Source organism: Rhinolophus ferrumequinum, chromosome 8, assembly GCF_004115265.2.
Source record: "Rhinolophus ferrumequinum isolate MPI-CBG mRhiFer1 chromosome 8, mRhiFer1_v1.p, whole genome shotgun sequence".
NCBI classification, from domain to species: Eukaryota; Metazoa; Chordata; class Mammalia; order Chiroptera; family Rhinolophidae; genus Rhinolophus; species Rhinolophus ferrumequinum.
The window spans coordinates 21,800,011-21,812,387 of NC_046291.1; the positions used below are offsets into that span (position 1 = coordinate 21,800,011).

A 12,377-nucleotide genomic window follows, 5' to 3' on the forward strand; every position below is an offset into this window, starting at 1 on the left:
TTCTAAGCCATTCAGTTTGTGGTAGCTTATTATGGCAGCCGTAGGAAACTAACTGCATTAGTTTTGCAAACTGCATCTCCAACTCCGATTCTGGGAAATGGGGGGTATTTTATACATGAACAAGTATTTGTTGAGTGCCTCCTGCTAGACTAGTTTTACTTTAGTGCTTTCTGCTTGCTTAGTATTTCTTTAGTGCTAAATAAATACAAAGGGAATAAATGAATTCTGTTTGGGGTAAAAGAAGAAAGTCACTTTATTGTTTAATAAAGAAGAAGGGATATTGAAAAGGTGTGTGTGTGTGTTTATTTTTTTTTAACATAAGAACATCTTTATAAATTAGAATAAGAACATAGGAAACATTTGCAGTTGCTATGCTGCTGTTTCTATCTTCCTGTAAGTTAGTAAAATACTTTTCCTCCCTTTGGTGTTATTGTAGACTTTGTTGCCTTCAAATATTGGATTTTATAAGTTATTTATTTTCATGTAAAGTTCATAACACCCTCTAACTTTTTATGACCCATTTCATTTTATGAACCCATGAAAACAATAAATGATTTTTAAAAAGAAAAAGAATTCATGTAATGAGCCTGATGGTTTAAAAGTTGTTTGTGAATGTATGTGAACTTTTAAAGATGCTACTTCAGGTAGCAATGGGAGGTTTTATACATTGGTAAGAGAAAAAAAGACAAAGTAATAATAAACTTCCTTTTTCCATATACCATTCATATGAATTTAGCAAATCAATACTGACAATAAAATATAATAGTTTATTTACTATTTACCAAATTGTGGTATGCTTGGTCTATAAATTCTTTAAGGAAATCAGCATGTTCTCGATATCTTCGAGGTCTCTCTTGTTCTTTGCCTCCCCAGTATTTTGCAAAGTACTTAGTGCTTTGTACTTCTTGTATTTCCTTTCCCTGATATCAGTGTAGAACTTATGCCGTTTGATATGTTTTTCTGTCACATTTATTTTCAAATTGGGAGGGAATTCTGAAAATGATAATAATTTAATTCTTCTTATACTTCACAGGGGTAATACACACACACACACACACACACACACACACACACACACACACACACACACACACACACACACACACACACACACACACACCCCTAATGATACTTTCTCCCATTTTGAATTATGCTAGGGGTGCTGGAGGTACCTGCTAACTTGCCTGTTCTTCCTTGTAGGTATAATTCCCTGAATCCAGCTAGTTTTTAGCCTATATTCATCGCAGGAGAGAAATGGAATAATTCTGTGTATGCCTACAGTGGCAACAGTGTTTTGTACCAGTTTTTCCATTGTTAAACTTTTCCATCCCTGAGTTCAGAGTGTTCTTTGGGAATTGTGCTGCCCCCTGGTGATAGATGAAGTAATAGAATAGAATCTTTAAGTTTGGTAATATATATTATTCATTAGCAATGCAAATTGCAACACAAGTCTGCAAAAAAATGTAATTCAGTAAACAGCGTGCATGCCACAACATAGCTATATGATATTCCAACAATTTATTTGCTGTATCTTAGAAGGAAACAGAAAGACAAATCACAGATGAGAGCTCTGAGAAGATTATGGATGCAGCCTTCTCTCCATTACGAGTGGGAATAAACTTTGTGTTACTGCCCTTTAGGAAGTCAGTTTCTCCAATCGAAGGTCACTAGTAAGCTCCAAACAGAAGATGACAGAATAATGAAACTTTACAATGTTTCTGAAATGAACAGGATTTTGTTTAGGTAGATATAATTTTATTTCTGAGAAGTCTTATACCCTGAAGATTTTCAATACATACATCCTTGATTTATTTAATTCTGCTTGAGAAGATGCTTCTTTTTTCTCTGTCTCAGATGTTTATGAGGAGATTTTGAGAATTGTCTTACTATGGTAATTAGAGACTAGTTTGTGGATACTTCATTTTTATCTCTGAGTTGGATTCTTTATCTTTTATCCTGGGTGCTTTGGGAATAACAATCCTCAGTTATGTTCTATTGTAGAATGCAAGTTAGAGTCTCTCTACATGATTCTGAATATAGAATTTTAGAACTAGCAGTGACCTTAGAGATCCTTTTATCTAACTCTTAAATTATTCTACATTAAACCCATATATTATATTATGGAAAAATCCAATTATTAAAAAAATATAATTCTTGCCTTAAAAGTGTGCAAACAATAACAACAAACAATAATAAAAAAATTCTGTACCAACTAATTCTTTTCCAGACATTCCTTTCCTTGATCCTGTCCCCATATCAGTGTGATCCTATTTCTAACCAATGTCTTCTTGAATAGGGATCCTCAGGTTTTCAAGGATAATTGGATTGGGGAGGGGAAGTCTGGCACCATTCTGCTTCTGAATTTCCAAATCTATTGAAAAAGCAAATCCGGGGAAGTACACAGACTTCACTGCACACACAGAATTGGTGTTTGTGCAATGTTAATTAAAAAGCATTAAATAGAGTGAATGCTTACAGTGGTTAGGGATCTCTCTGCAAAAAGCCCCCTAGCTGTTTAGCGATAAATAACGTAGAAGTCCTAGGGAAGTTTAAGTGTTGGTGGTGTTGCTATGGAGTTTCACTGCTTCAGAGCCAAAACAATGCTTTATGCTAGTTAAAGTACCCAGACGGCACTTGGCCCTTGAATGTGCTGACTTTTATTAGGTTTGTGCAACAGTAATTGCGGTTTTTGCAGTTATTTTTCACCTTTTAAACCGCAATTACTTTTGCACCAACCTAATAAAAGAGAAGCCATAATACATATTTTCAGATGAAGGATCACTACTAATATAAGGATTGTTTTTTTTCTGTGGACTTAATACAATATGGTTTCAGAGTTCTACTGTCAACAATTTTTGGCACTTGTATATCTGGATATATATATATATATATATATATATTTATGGATAAGTATATATATATTTATGGATAAGTATATATATATTTATGGATAAGTATATATATATTTATGGATAAGTATATATATATTTATGGATAAATGTATATATATATATGTATGTATGTGTGTGTATATATATATATATATATATATATATTTATGTTGAGATTGAAAACAGGCTGATATCTACAGAAGGCAGATAATTGAATAAAAACTGTAAAAACCAGTAAGGCAGTTCCTGGTCTGTGACTATCCAGGATAACAGAAAAGGTCCACGTTAGTGTTATCAAGGAGCCCAGTCTAAAAATACAACAGGCACTAGCATGGATAATTAATTCTTTACCTCAGCTAAACTTTGAGGTCGAAAGCTGGAGATACTGGCCAGATCTGAGTCAAGCAATAATATCAAGGGGCCAGGCTCATGTGAAACTAACTGCAGGCTTCCATCCTCCCTCCTTTATGAGAAAGGCAGCAGTAACCTGGCCCTCTAGTGGACACACACTGGGAAGCGTGTGTGTCCTATGCCCTTGGGGTCCCCTTGGGTGTACACGGGAAGCAAGTTCATGGGGCCTGAATTAGGGTAAGGCCAATTCAAGCAGATTTTTCCAGAGCAGTGATGAGAAAGGGAACCAGATCAATACAAGGGGAGAAATAATCAGAAGGCTGAGCATCCTAAAATGGGTTGGCAAAGTGAAAAAATAAGAAAATAGCATTTTACAAGTACCAGAGTAAGAATGGATTTTCCTTATCGTACGTATGTTGACTGCCTGGCTAGGGCAGAACCGAGATTGTACGCTTGGCTGTTGAGTTTCAGGTGTCAGCTGAATTAAGAGCAAGTTGCAGAGTAAGTGCAACTCTGAAGTTAACTGGTCTATAGAGATTTTTTTGTTTTATCACAGGAAGCCTGTGTAGCAAACAATGTATAGAAACACCTTCAAAATGATTTATAAACGTTTTATAAAAATAAAATAACTTTGGGTTAAGGTTGAATGGGTATTGTAGCAAGACAGAAAATAGAGTCTTTCCCCCTTATCTTTAGTTCATATAAAGGTAAGGTGATTTTAGTATGGCATATGAAACACTTTAGATACTGGAAAAATGTTAATTTTACACTAAACAACCCTGAAATGTACAACAATTGTTACTAAAATACTCCTCATTGAGGAATATGATGGTATAATAGTGAGGTAAAAGGTGGTTCAAAAGGCAGATGGATGAATAGTAGTTATGCAATCACTACTCTATGTCTGGGAAATAAAACTACCTTTCAAAATTTATGAGTCAGAGAACTGTGGCTTGAGAAAACGTACTTTAAAACATTCTCTAGTGTCTGATATTCCGAGTGGATTTTTTGCTATTACCACAATTTTTAAACTTAATATACATGGACAATGGAAACATATGTATGTATGCGCTCATATTTTTTTTTTAGAAAACAATCAAACTTTTGATACAGGCTTACAGCAACCAAATATCCTTCATTTTATAGAAGACTGTTGAGTTAACATTGAATTGAAAGAAAAGTACATTTTTTTTTTTATTCCGCAAAAGTGGTATAAGAGGTCTGCCAATTAAGTGTGCGAACTCATTCTAGAAAAAGTCCTACACACCTCATTGCTGAATATCACTATTGTCACCTTCCGAAGTACTCCCCTTGGGAAGCTATGCACAAATGCCAGTGCCTCGTCCACCCTTCAAAGCAATTTTGGAGCTCTTTTTCTGCAATGTCCATCAGAGCTGTCGTAGTATTGCCTTTGATGTCCTGGATGTCATCAAAATGTCTTCCTTTCAATATTTCCCTTATCTTGAGGTAAAGAAAGAAGCCATTGGGGGTTAGATTTAGATGATTAAGGAAGAGGGTGTCCCAATGTAGTTATTTGTTCACTGTCTAAAAACTCCCTCACAGACAGTGCTGTGTGAACTGGTGCATTTTCGTGATGCAAGAGCCATGAATTGTTGGCGAAAAGTTCAGGTCGTCTAACCTTTTCACACAGCCTTTTCAGCACTTCCAAATAGTAAACTTGGTTAACTGTTTGTTCAGTTGGTACAAATTCATAATGAATAATCCCTCTGATATCAAAAGAGGTTAGCATTGTGTTGCGACATGTTTGTGAACTTAATTATCAGTCCTCATATGAATGTGAGATAGGAACTGTTAAACAATTAAAAATAGATGCTAAGACTAGAAATTAAAAACAACAACAACAACAACAACAACAACAAAAGAAACACAAAACCAAACAAATAAGAAAAAGCACCACATATTCTGGATTTCAGATATAGTATGTCCAGTGTCTTACTTTATGTATTATTTTGCCTCTTGATATTGTTTTTGTCTGCTCTGCCTGGGTGCTGTAAGCTAGTTTAGGTGAAAGTCTGCAAACCGTTTTAGTACTTTTTGTGTAGTAGATTAACTGTGTCTGTCTTCCCTAAGTTCTAAATAATAGAACATAGAAAATATGAAAATAAAATAAATTTTGTATATAAATTTTAAGGAAATTGTAAGTTTAGTGAATAGTTCAAACATTTTCTTAAAAAAAAATTCTCTAGGTGGTTGTTGGAGATACTAATGGATATGAATTTTGTGGAAGACTTTAGGAGTGTTTATTCATGGTGAGGTGAAAGGAATGAATTGAAAAGTAAAAGGAGCAGTTGTATGTGAGATGATTGATGGATGACAAACCATCTTTTGATTATTTCGAAAAGTTGTTTGGAAAAAAATAACTTTGGATTAAAGTTGAATGGATGTTGTAGCAGGCTCTCAATTCATGGAAAATCTTGAATACCAAACAGGTAACTAGGATCTGATTTAACGGATAATGAAGAATTAGTAATAGTTAACATAATCTCCAAAGAAGAAGGCCTCATATGTATAAATGGTAACATGATATTTGAGAATTCACATTGAAAGTATAATCACAACTTTGAAAAAAATAATAATTGGCATGCATCCGACAGATCACCCTAATAAAAGATAGTTGCAAAGTTTAAATTCTTGGCAATTAATCTAATAATTTTGTCTCTTATAATCATTTAGGATCAAAATAATTTAGGATCAAAAAAGTTAATATGAATAAAACTGCTTTGTAAATTACACAGCACTTCATAAATGTTATTAACTATAATAATAGGTGTACGAATAATTTAATATTCAAATCCACTGACATCAAACTGTCATACAACTGTTAAGTGGAACTGCAGGTGTGCATATATTTAAGAAAACATGATCTTTGATACCGGAGTTTACAAAACAGTCAAATTAAGAGGTAATTATTTCCATTACAAAAGATCATTTGTTTACAAAATGATCTTCATGAGGTTCTTATAACTTTCAGTAGCACATTAAAAATATGACAGTAAATATATAATTCCATTGAATTTTTTGAAGATTATATTTATCATGTAATATTGGTAAGTTTGTGTATACATAAATGCATGCTTTTGTTAAACAGACTCTTTAAAGAAATTTAATTTTAACAAGCTACATTTAACTTCATTTAACCAAGACTTGAAAAAAAATTAAGATGTTGCTAAGGATCTGTTTTCCAACTACATAATCGACTAGTGCTGTTTAGCCAAATGTTCTTAAGCATCCATGCCAAATTTCATGGTATTATTTTCCTCCTGGCAGCAGAGCATTATGTTTGGGAATCATTTCCATAAAGCTGGACTGTTTCATGAAGCCCTTTGCATAACATGAGGCAGTGTGCCATGCGGACATAGCCAGCCCCGAGTAAAGACTTCTACTTCCCTTTCTGCCCATAACTAGCTGTTTGACTTTTGTTGAGCACTTTAACTTATCTTGTCTCTGTTTTCCCATCTCTTTGTATGAACTGCACTTGATGATCTGTAAAAAATCTTTGAGGTTTTATTTAGGTTACATATGAGCTGGGAATTCTAGACAGAATTCTAACACTTTAGTAGCCACCCATCCATCCATCCATCCATCCATCCATCCATCCATCCAATCATTAATTATTATTGGATGCCTATTATGGGTCAAATACTTGTAAATGCTATAAATACAACAATAAACAAAATAGAGTCTCTGTCCTTTGAGAGCTTACATCCTAAATAATGATATAACATGGCAGATGGGGATAAGTGCAGAGTGTAATATTTTAGAACAGTGCTACTCAAGAAGCCATACATGGACCAATGCTATTGCTCCTTGAGACAAATTTATACATTGATAATAAGTATTTAGAAACTTTTCTAGAAATGTTCGAAGATAAGCAAGATAGCCCTGTGGTCAGATCTTAGTAAGTGAAACATCACAGGGGATGATATCCAGAAAGAAGCAGAGGTTCAGATTACATCTGGGTCTTGTAGATCAAGATAAGGACTTTTATTTAATTCTGATTAACATGAGAAACCAAACCATTGCAGATATTTGAACAAAGGAGATCAATAATCTGATTTGTGTTAAAAGATATAAAATCTTATATCTGATATACAGTAGACTCTAAGGAGACAAGAAGAAAGGCAAGAACATCACACGGAAACCTCTTAAACAATATTCAGATAGAAGCTGTGGTGACTTGAAGTAGGGATTGTCAGTCAGGTGGGGCTGACAGAATGTCAGGTGGAGCCTACAGACCTTCTGAAGGTAGAGCTGACAAGAATTGTGTGTGACTTAGATTAGTGGTTTCAGAAGAGAGAGAGGTAGGCTGACTAGATTTTTGCTTGAGTGACTGGCTATCTTTGCACCCATTTTCTTTATCCAATGTGGAATAGAAAGTGAAAAGGGAGTGAGTCACAGAGGAAGGCGATCGGGGAGAGAAGTTTCTTTAATTATAAAACTGATTTGTACTTGCTGAGATTGTATTGCTCTAAAATTTCTTTATGTTATTAGCACCTAATGATAATCACCTATAGCATCCAACATGGACTTCTCATTTAATGCATTACTGTTAATAGAGTAACTAGAGTAGTTCTAAACTTTTCAAAGATAATGTGCCCTAAGCATACAAACATTTTATCTGATTAACATATACTACTGATAAACACAAATGATTCAAAACAAGTATTTGTATACATCAACTAACTAGTACTAAGCTTTTGAAAGAAAACTACTTATGAAATTAGAACTGATTTAGCCTACTGGGACTTCCATTAGTTAATTTTCTGGTTATGTTATTTAACTTTCTGAGTCTCACTTTCCTCATCTGTAAAGAAGACAATAATAAAAGTTGCTTGATATGATTTCTATGTGAATTAAATGCTAATGGGTATATAAAGCACTTAGAAGAATTTTTGGCACTACTAATATTCCCATGGGAAGGACTACTACTAGTCATAATACAGTTTCATATTAATATTTTGGAAATAATGTAATTTAAAAATAAAATTGAGAGATAAATTATCTCAAGCAATATTATCCATTTTTGTATAACATCAAATATCATGAACTAGAGAAGAAATTAGAGCATATATAGAAATTAGAATAATATTTCTATGTATGTATCTACATCTATATATATATTTACATATGGACATATACATTTAGATATACATACATACTCCCACACAAAGTCATGTTTCCCATTGAATTCAGGTGGAAAACTGGTTTATCATTGAACTTTTTTTTATATATATATATGGCTAGGTAATGCTTACATTCTATTTTTAGAAATATATTTTTCTACTTTACTTTTGAATGATTTAAAATAAAAATTTTCAAGACTACATTAAAATCAAGAAAATCATGTTTTTATGTAAAATGTCAGTTATAAAATTACAAGATTATTAAAAGTATTGATAATTTGAATTAGTATACATATTCCTATAAGAAATGGCATGGCATAGAATGGATATCTTGCCTTTCTCAAAATAAAAAAGAAAAATTTTTCATGAAATAAAACATTCCAAATTCATTACTGTCTATGTAGTGTCTGATGCCCCATTAACTAGTAAGATCGTAGAATGAGTAGGGAAGTTGCTAGTGATATTAGCAGTGGAATATCTTGCTAATTTCTCAAAACTATAATGTCATATTTCTCAATTAAATAAACTGAAAGAAAACATCTTTTAAAAATCCCACATCATGTTCAATTATAGTTATTAAGTCATTTGGAATAGGGGCTTGATTGACAATCAGCCTTAAATTGAATATATGGTTATGGAAAATATGTCCATTTTGTCTGTGTCAAAGGAATTTCTCTTTGTACTCTAACAAGTAAATGAGGACCTAGGAAAAGATACGCATGAACGTGAGTGAATACAACATTTGTTAAGATGTGGTATTTCTTTAGATGCAGATGCTACAAGATATATATTGGTCACATCATTTAGTAATGTTAGAGAGAAAGACCTCCTGGAAAACAGTTTCCCACAAGTGGTGCCCACATTTTATTACACGGAATGATATATTTTTTTTCTGCTTCATATTTTGTTGTGGATAAGATGAATTCTGAGTTTGATTGTAAATCTTGTTCATTGACAGTGAATCAAAGTAAAAAAAAATATCTTTAATAGCAGCTTAACTAAATGTGAATACTTATATTATTTCTAACATTTTTACAGAAGATTTCTACTAGAATGTAACATGTTACAAATGTGAGACACAGATCTTATTATTCCTTTCTCACTTAGCCCAAATCACATATATTGTGGTTACCCAATTAGCATTTGTTGAATAAATGTATAACAGAACAAATGAATGAATGACAGATATTGCCCTAATGATGGCTATCTCTTTATCAAACACCTAATTACAATTAGTATTGAAAGTTGATTATATTGTGAAGATAACCACCCATTGCTCACCTAAATCTGTTTTCAAGGGACCAAATTTCTGGAGATTGTAGAATCTGAGCTCTAGAATAATAGACTTTGGGTTATGAGAAAACAGTTTCAAAGAACTTAAAACATGACCTGTTTTATTATGTAATATCAGGAGGGTGGTTGTGTTGTGTTTTGTATTGTTTTGTTTTGTTTTTGTCCTCCAAAAGTTTTACGTAACTAAGAATCGGCTCCTTCAACTTCCAAAATTTTGTTAGTAGAAGGTGATCTCAGATTCGGTTTTCCATGTAGATTATCTGAAGATACAGTAAAGGATCTTCAGTCAAAAATATTGTCTGCTGCATATCTACCTCTTACTCCAAGTCTAATATTAGCACACTTTTCTTTGATTTGAATGGATTGTTACTTATTTAGACACTACTTTATCATGAACGAGCAAGTTTGGATGAATGACCTGAGACAATGGAGTGATCAAGGCTCCTGTTTACAGTTGTGTAGGTTCATCACTGCAAACATGCACATGGCCTAGGGGACAGATGGGAATGAAATGCAGCCCGCATTCTGATGGTCAAGCCCCACATGCCCTGCTTAGCATGAAGTTTATTTCACCCAGAAGAGGGGCATCTTACTGCATTTGTGCCAAGGTACCAATTGCCCTAGAGCAGCCCTGGGTTGGTGAATGCCTTAAGGGAAGATGACCCTTTAAAAGGAGCATGTGGGTGACGATATACCATTTTCACTATTGCTATTTCTCAGTTTTGCCCATTACTGGTATAGCTTGATTGATTGTCCTAGAAAGCACTTATTATATTGCATGTTATCAACCAAGTAAACATTTGCTGATGGAAAGAATTAGAAAGAAATCTTCATTCTGAAACCAATGCAATAGAAAGGCCATAGTCCATTTCTTTCTTTTTTTATTATAGAGAATAAGTCAAACTCCATTTATTACATTTTGCCTATGCTGCATATAATCAAATAATTAGTTTTCTGTATCCAATGGATAACATTAAGATATCTGACCAAATTAAGTGCCAAACACTTTATTCAACTTCATTTACTTTTTAGCAGTTATATGAAGATGGAGATCTAGAGTTACTGCCATAGTGTCATTTGTCTGTCATCGTGATTTGAACTTAGAATATTTTTATATTATTAAAAAAATAATTTTCATCACCAGATAATTGGATATAGCACAGATTATGAAGGAAATTATAGATAATAGTCCATTTCTTAATAAACATCTTTATCGGTGCTTAAGAAACCAGCCTTGATATGTCGAAACCAGCATTAGTAATATCTAGTCTAATTTCTTCTTTTAAATACTTCTGACAGGAAAAAAGAAATTCCACAAACTACCACTTCAATTACAATGTGTGGCAAAGGTCTCACGGTGAAAAGGGCATCACGAGCGGGCTGGTTTTTATTACACACAAGGAAGGGGGTGGTTGAAGTCATGATAATCTAGAGAAGAAAGATGGTAGCTGATGTTTACATACTTAGCTCCCAGTGGTATTTCACCAGTTTGGAGGTTTGCATTGTCCCTCTTAATCTGAGAGAGTGCATCCAGATTCACAGCAAGACTTCAAGGAGAGCCAGATGATGGGGCAGATGGCAGATGACTAATTTGGCAGGCCTTGATGAGTGGAAATTGTTTGCTTTAATTGCTTGTCAAGTCCAGTACCTACATTAAAGTTAAGGACCTAACACTTCCACAGAAAATGAAACACTACAAAGTGAATAAGAAGGACTCAGTATGTGGAAGGGGAAGAGAGCGGAGAGGATGATAAAAGGGCAAAAAGGGGATTGTGGAAAGATAGCGGTAAGGGGAATATTATTTTATTCAAAAATGGATGACAGAAATGTAATTTCTCAGTCTGTAAAATCTGTGATATTTTTTTTCCAGCTTTCAACATGGGAATTTTATAAGACATACTTTAAGAAAAAGTATAATAAAATATTTAAAGGCAGGGAAAGAATAAAAAAAAGGAACTAAAATTTATATACAAGCAGTTAAAAGTCAGATTTGATGATCTATACAATGAATTTAAAATCATTTGTAATTATTTTAATTTTACTAAGCTACTCTTGGAAACGAATTATAAGAATAGCCTGTTATATTGGGAAGACTAGATGACAGAAGACTGCTTGCAAAATACATCATTCATTAAGAGGGCACAATCGTGTATAGCTTTTATATCTATACATTTTTGGTAGCCTCCAATGATGACCTTGTTTCCCCTTCCAATATAATTTATCAGTTTAAGCATCTTTGAGGGTATTTAGAGACTCTCATATAAGAAAAGAGGTAAAATACAGATCGGTTAAACTATAGATGGATGAGAAAGTAGCCGTATATATGGCCTATGGACTTGCCTTTCATCAGTCTGCGGTACAGAATGCCTGTGTCTTCTGTAGCTACAGCTCTATTAGTGAAGGTCTGTGGTGCCAAATGCCTTTTCCACTTGGCTCAAGGATCACTTAGAAAGCATTTTAGTTAATTTCAGGAGATTCCCTGTTTTGTCACTTTGGGGGTCAATAAAACAGTGGTAAAAGATAAAAATTCAGAGAATACACTACAGGATCACTTATTTTTATTTTAAAAAAGATACTCATTTTTGCATCGAAACTATTTTATTTCCAGTTTAATGTAATGTAAATTATTAAACAAATCTCTTAATTTGGTATTCATTGTTTTTCTTTAATACTTTTAAAGTTAGTTATACAGAATGCA

General features: G+C 33.4%; 1 protein-coding gene across 1 annotated transcript in view; it reads left to right on the top strand.

Annotated features, from left to right (window-relative positions):
- The window catches only part of ERBB4 (erb-b2 receptor tyrosine kinase 4), a 1,062,086-nt gene that overhangs the window by 363,858 nt on the left and 685,851 nt on the right, over positions 1-12,377 (top strand).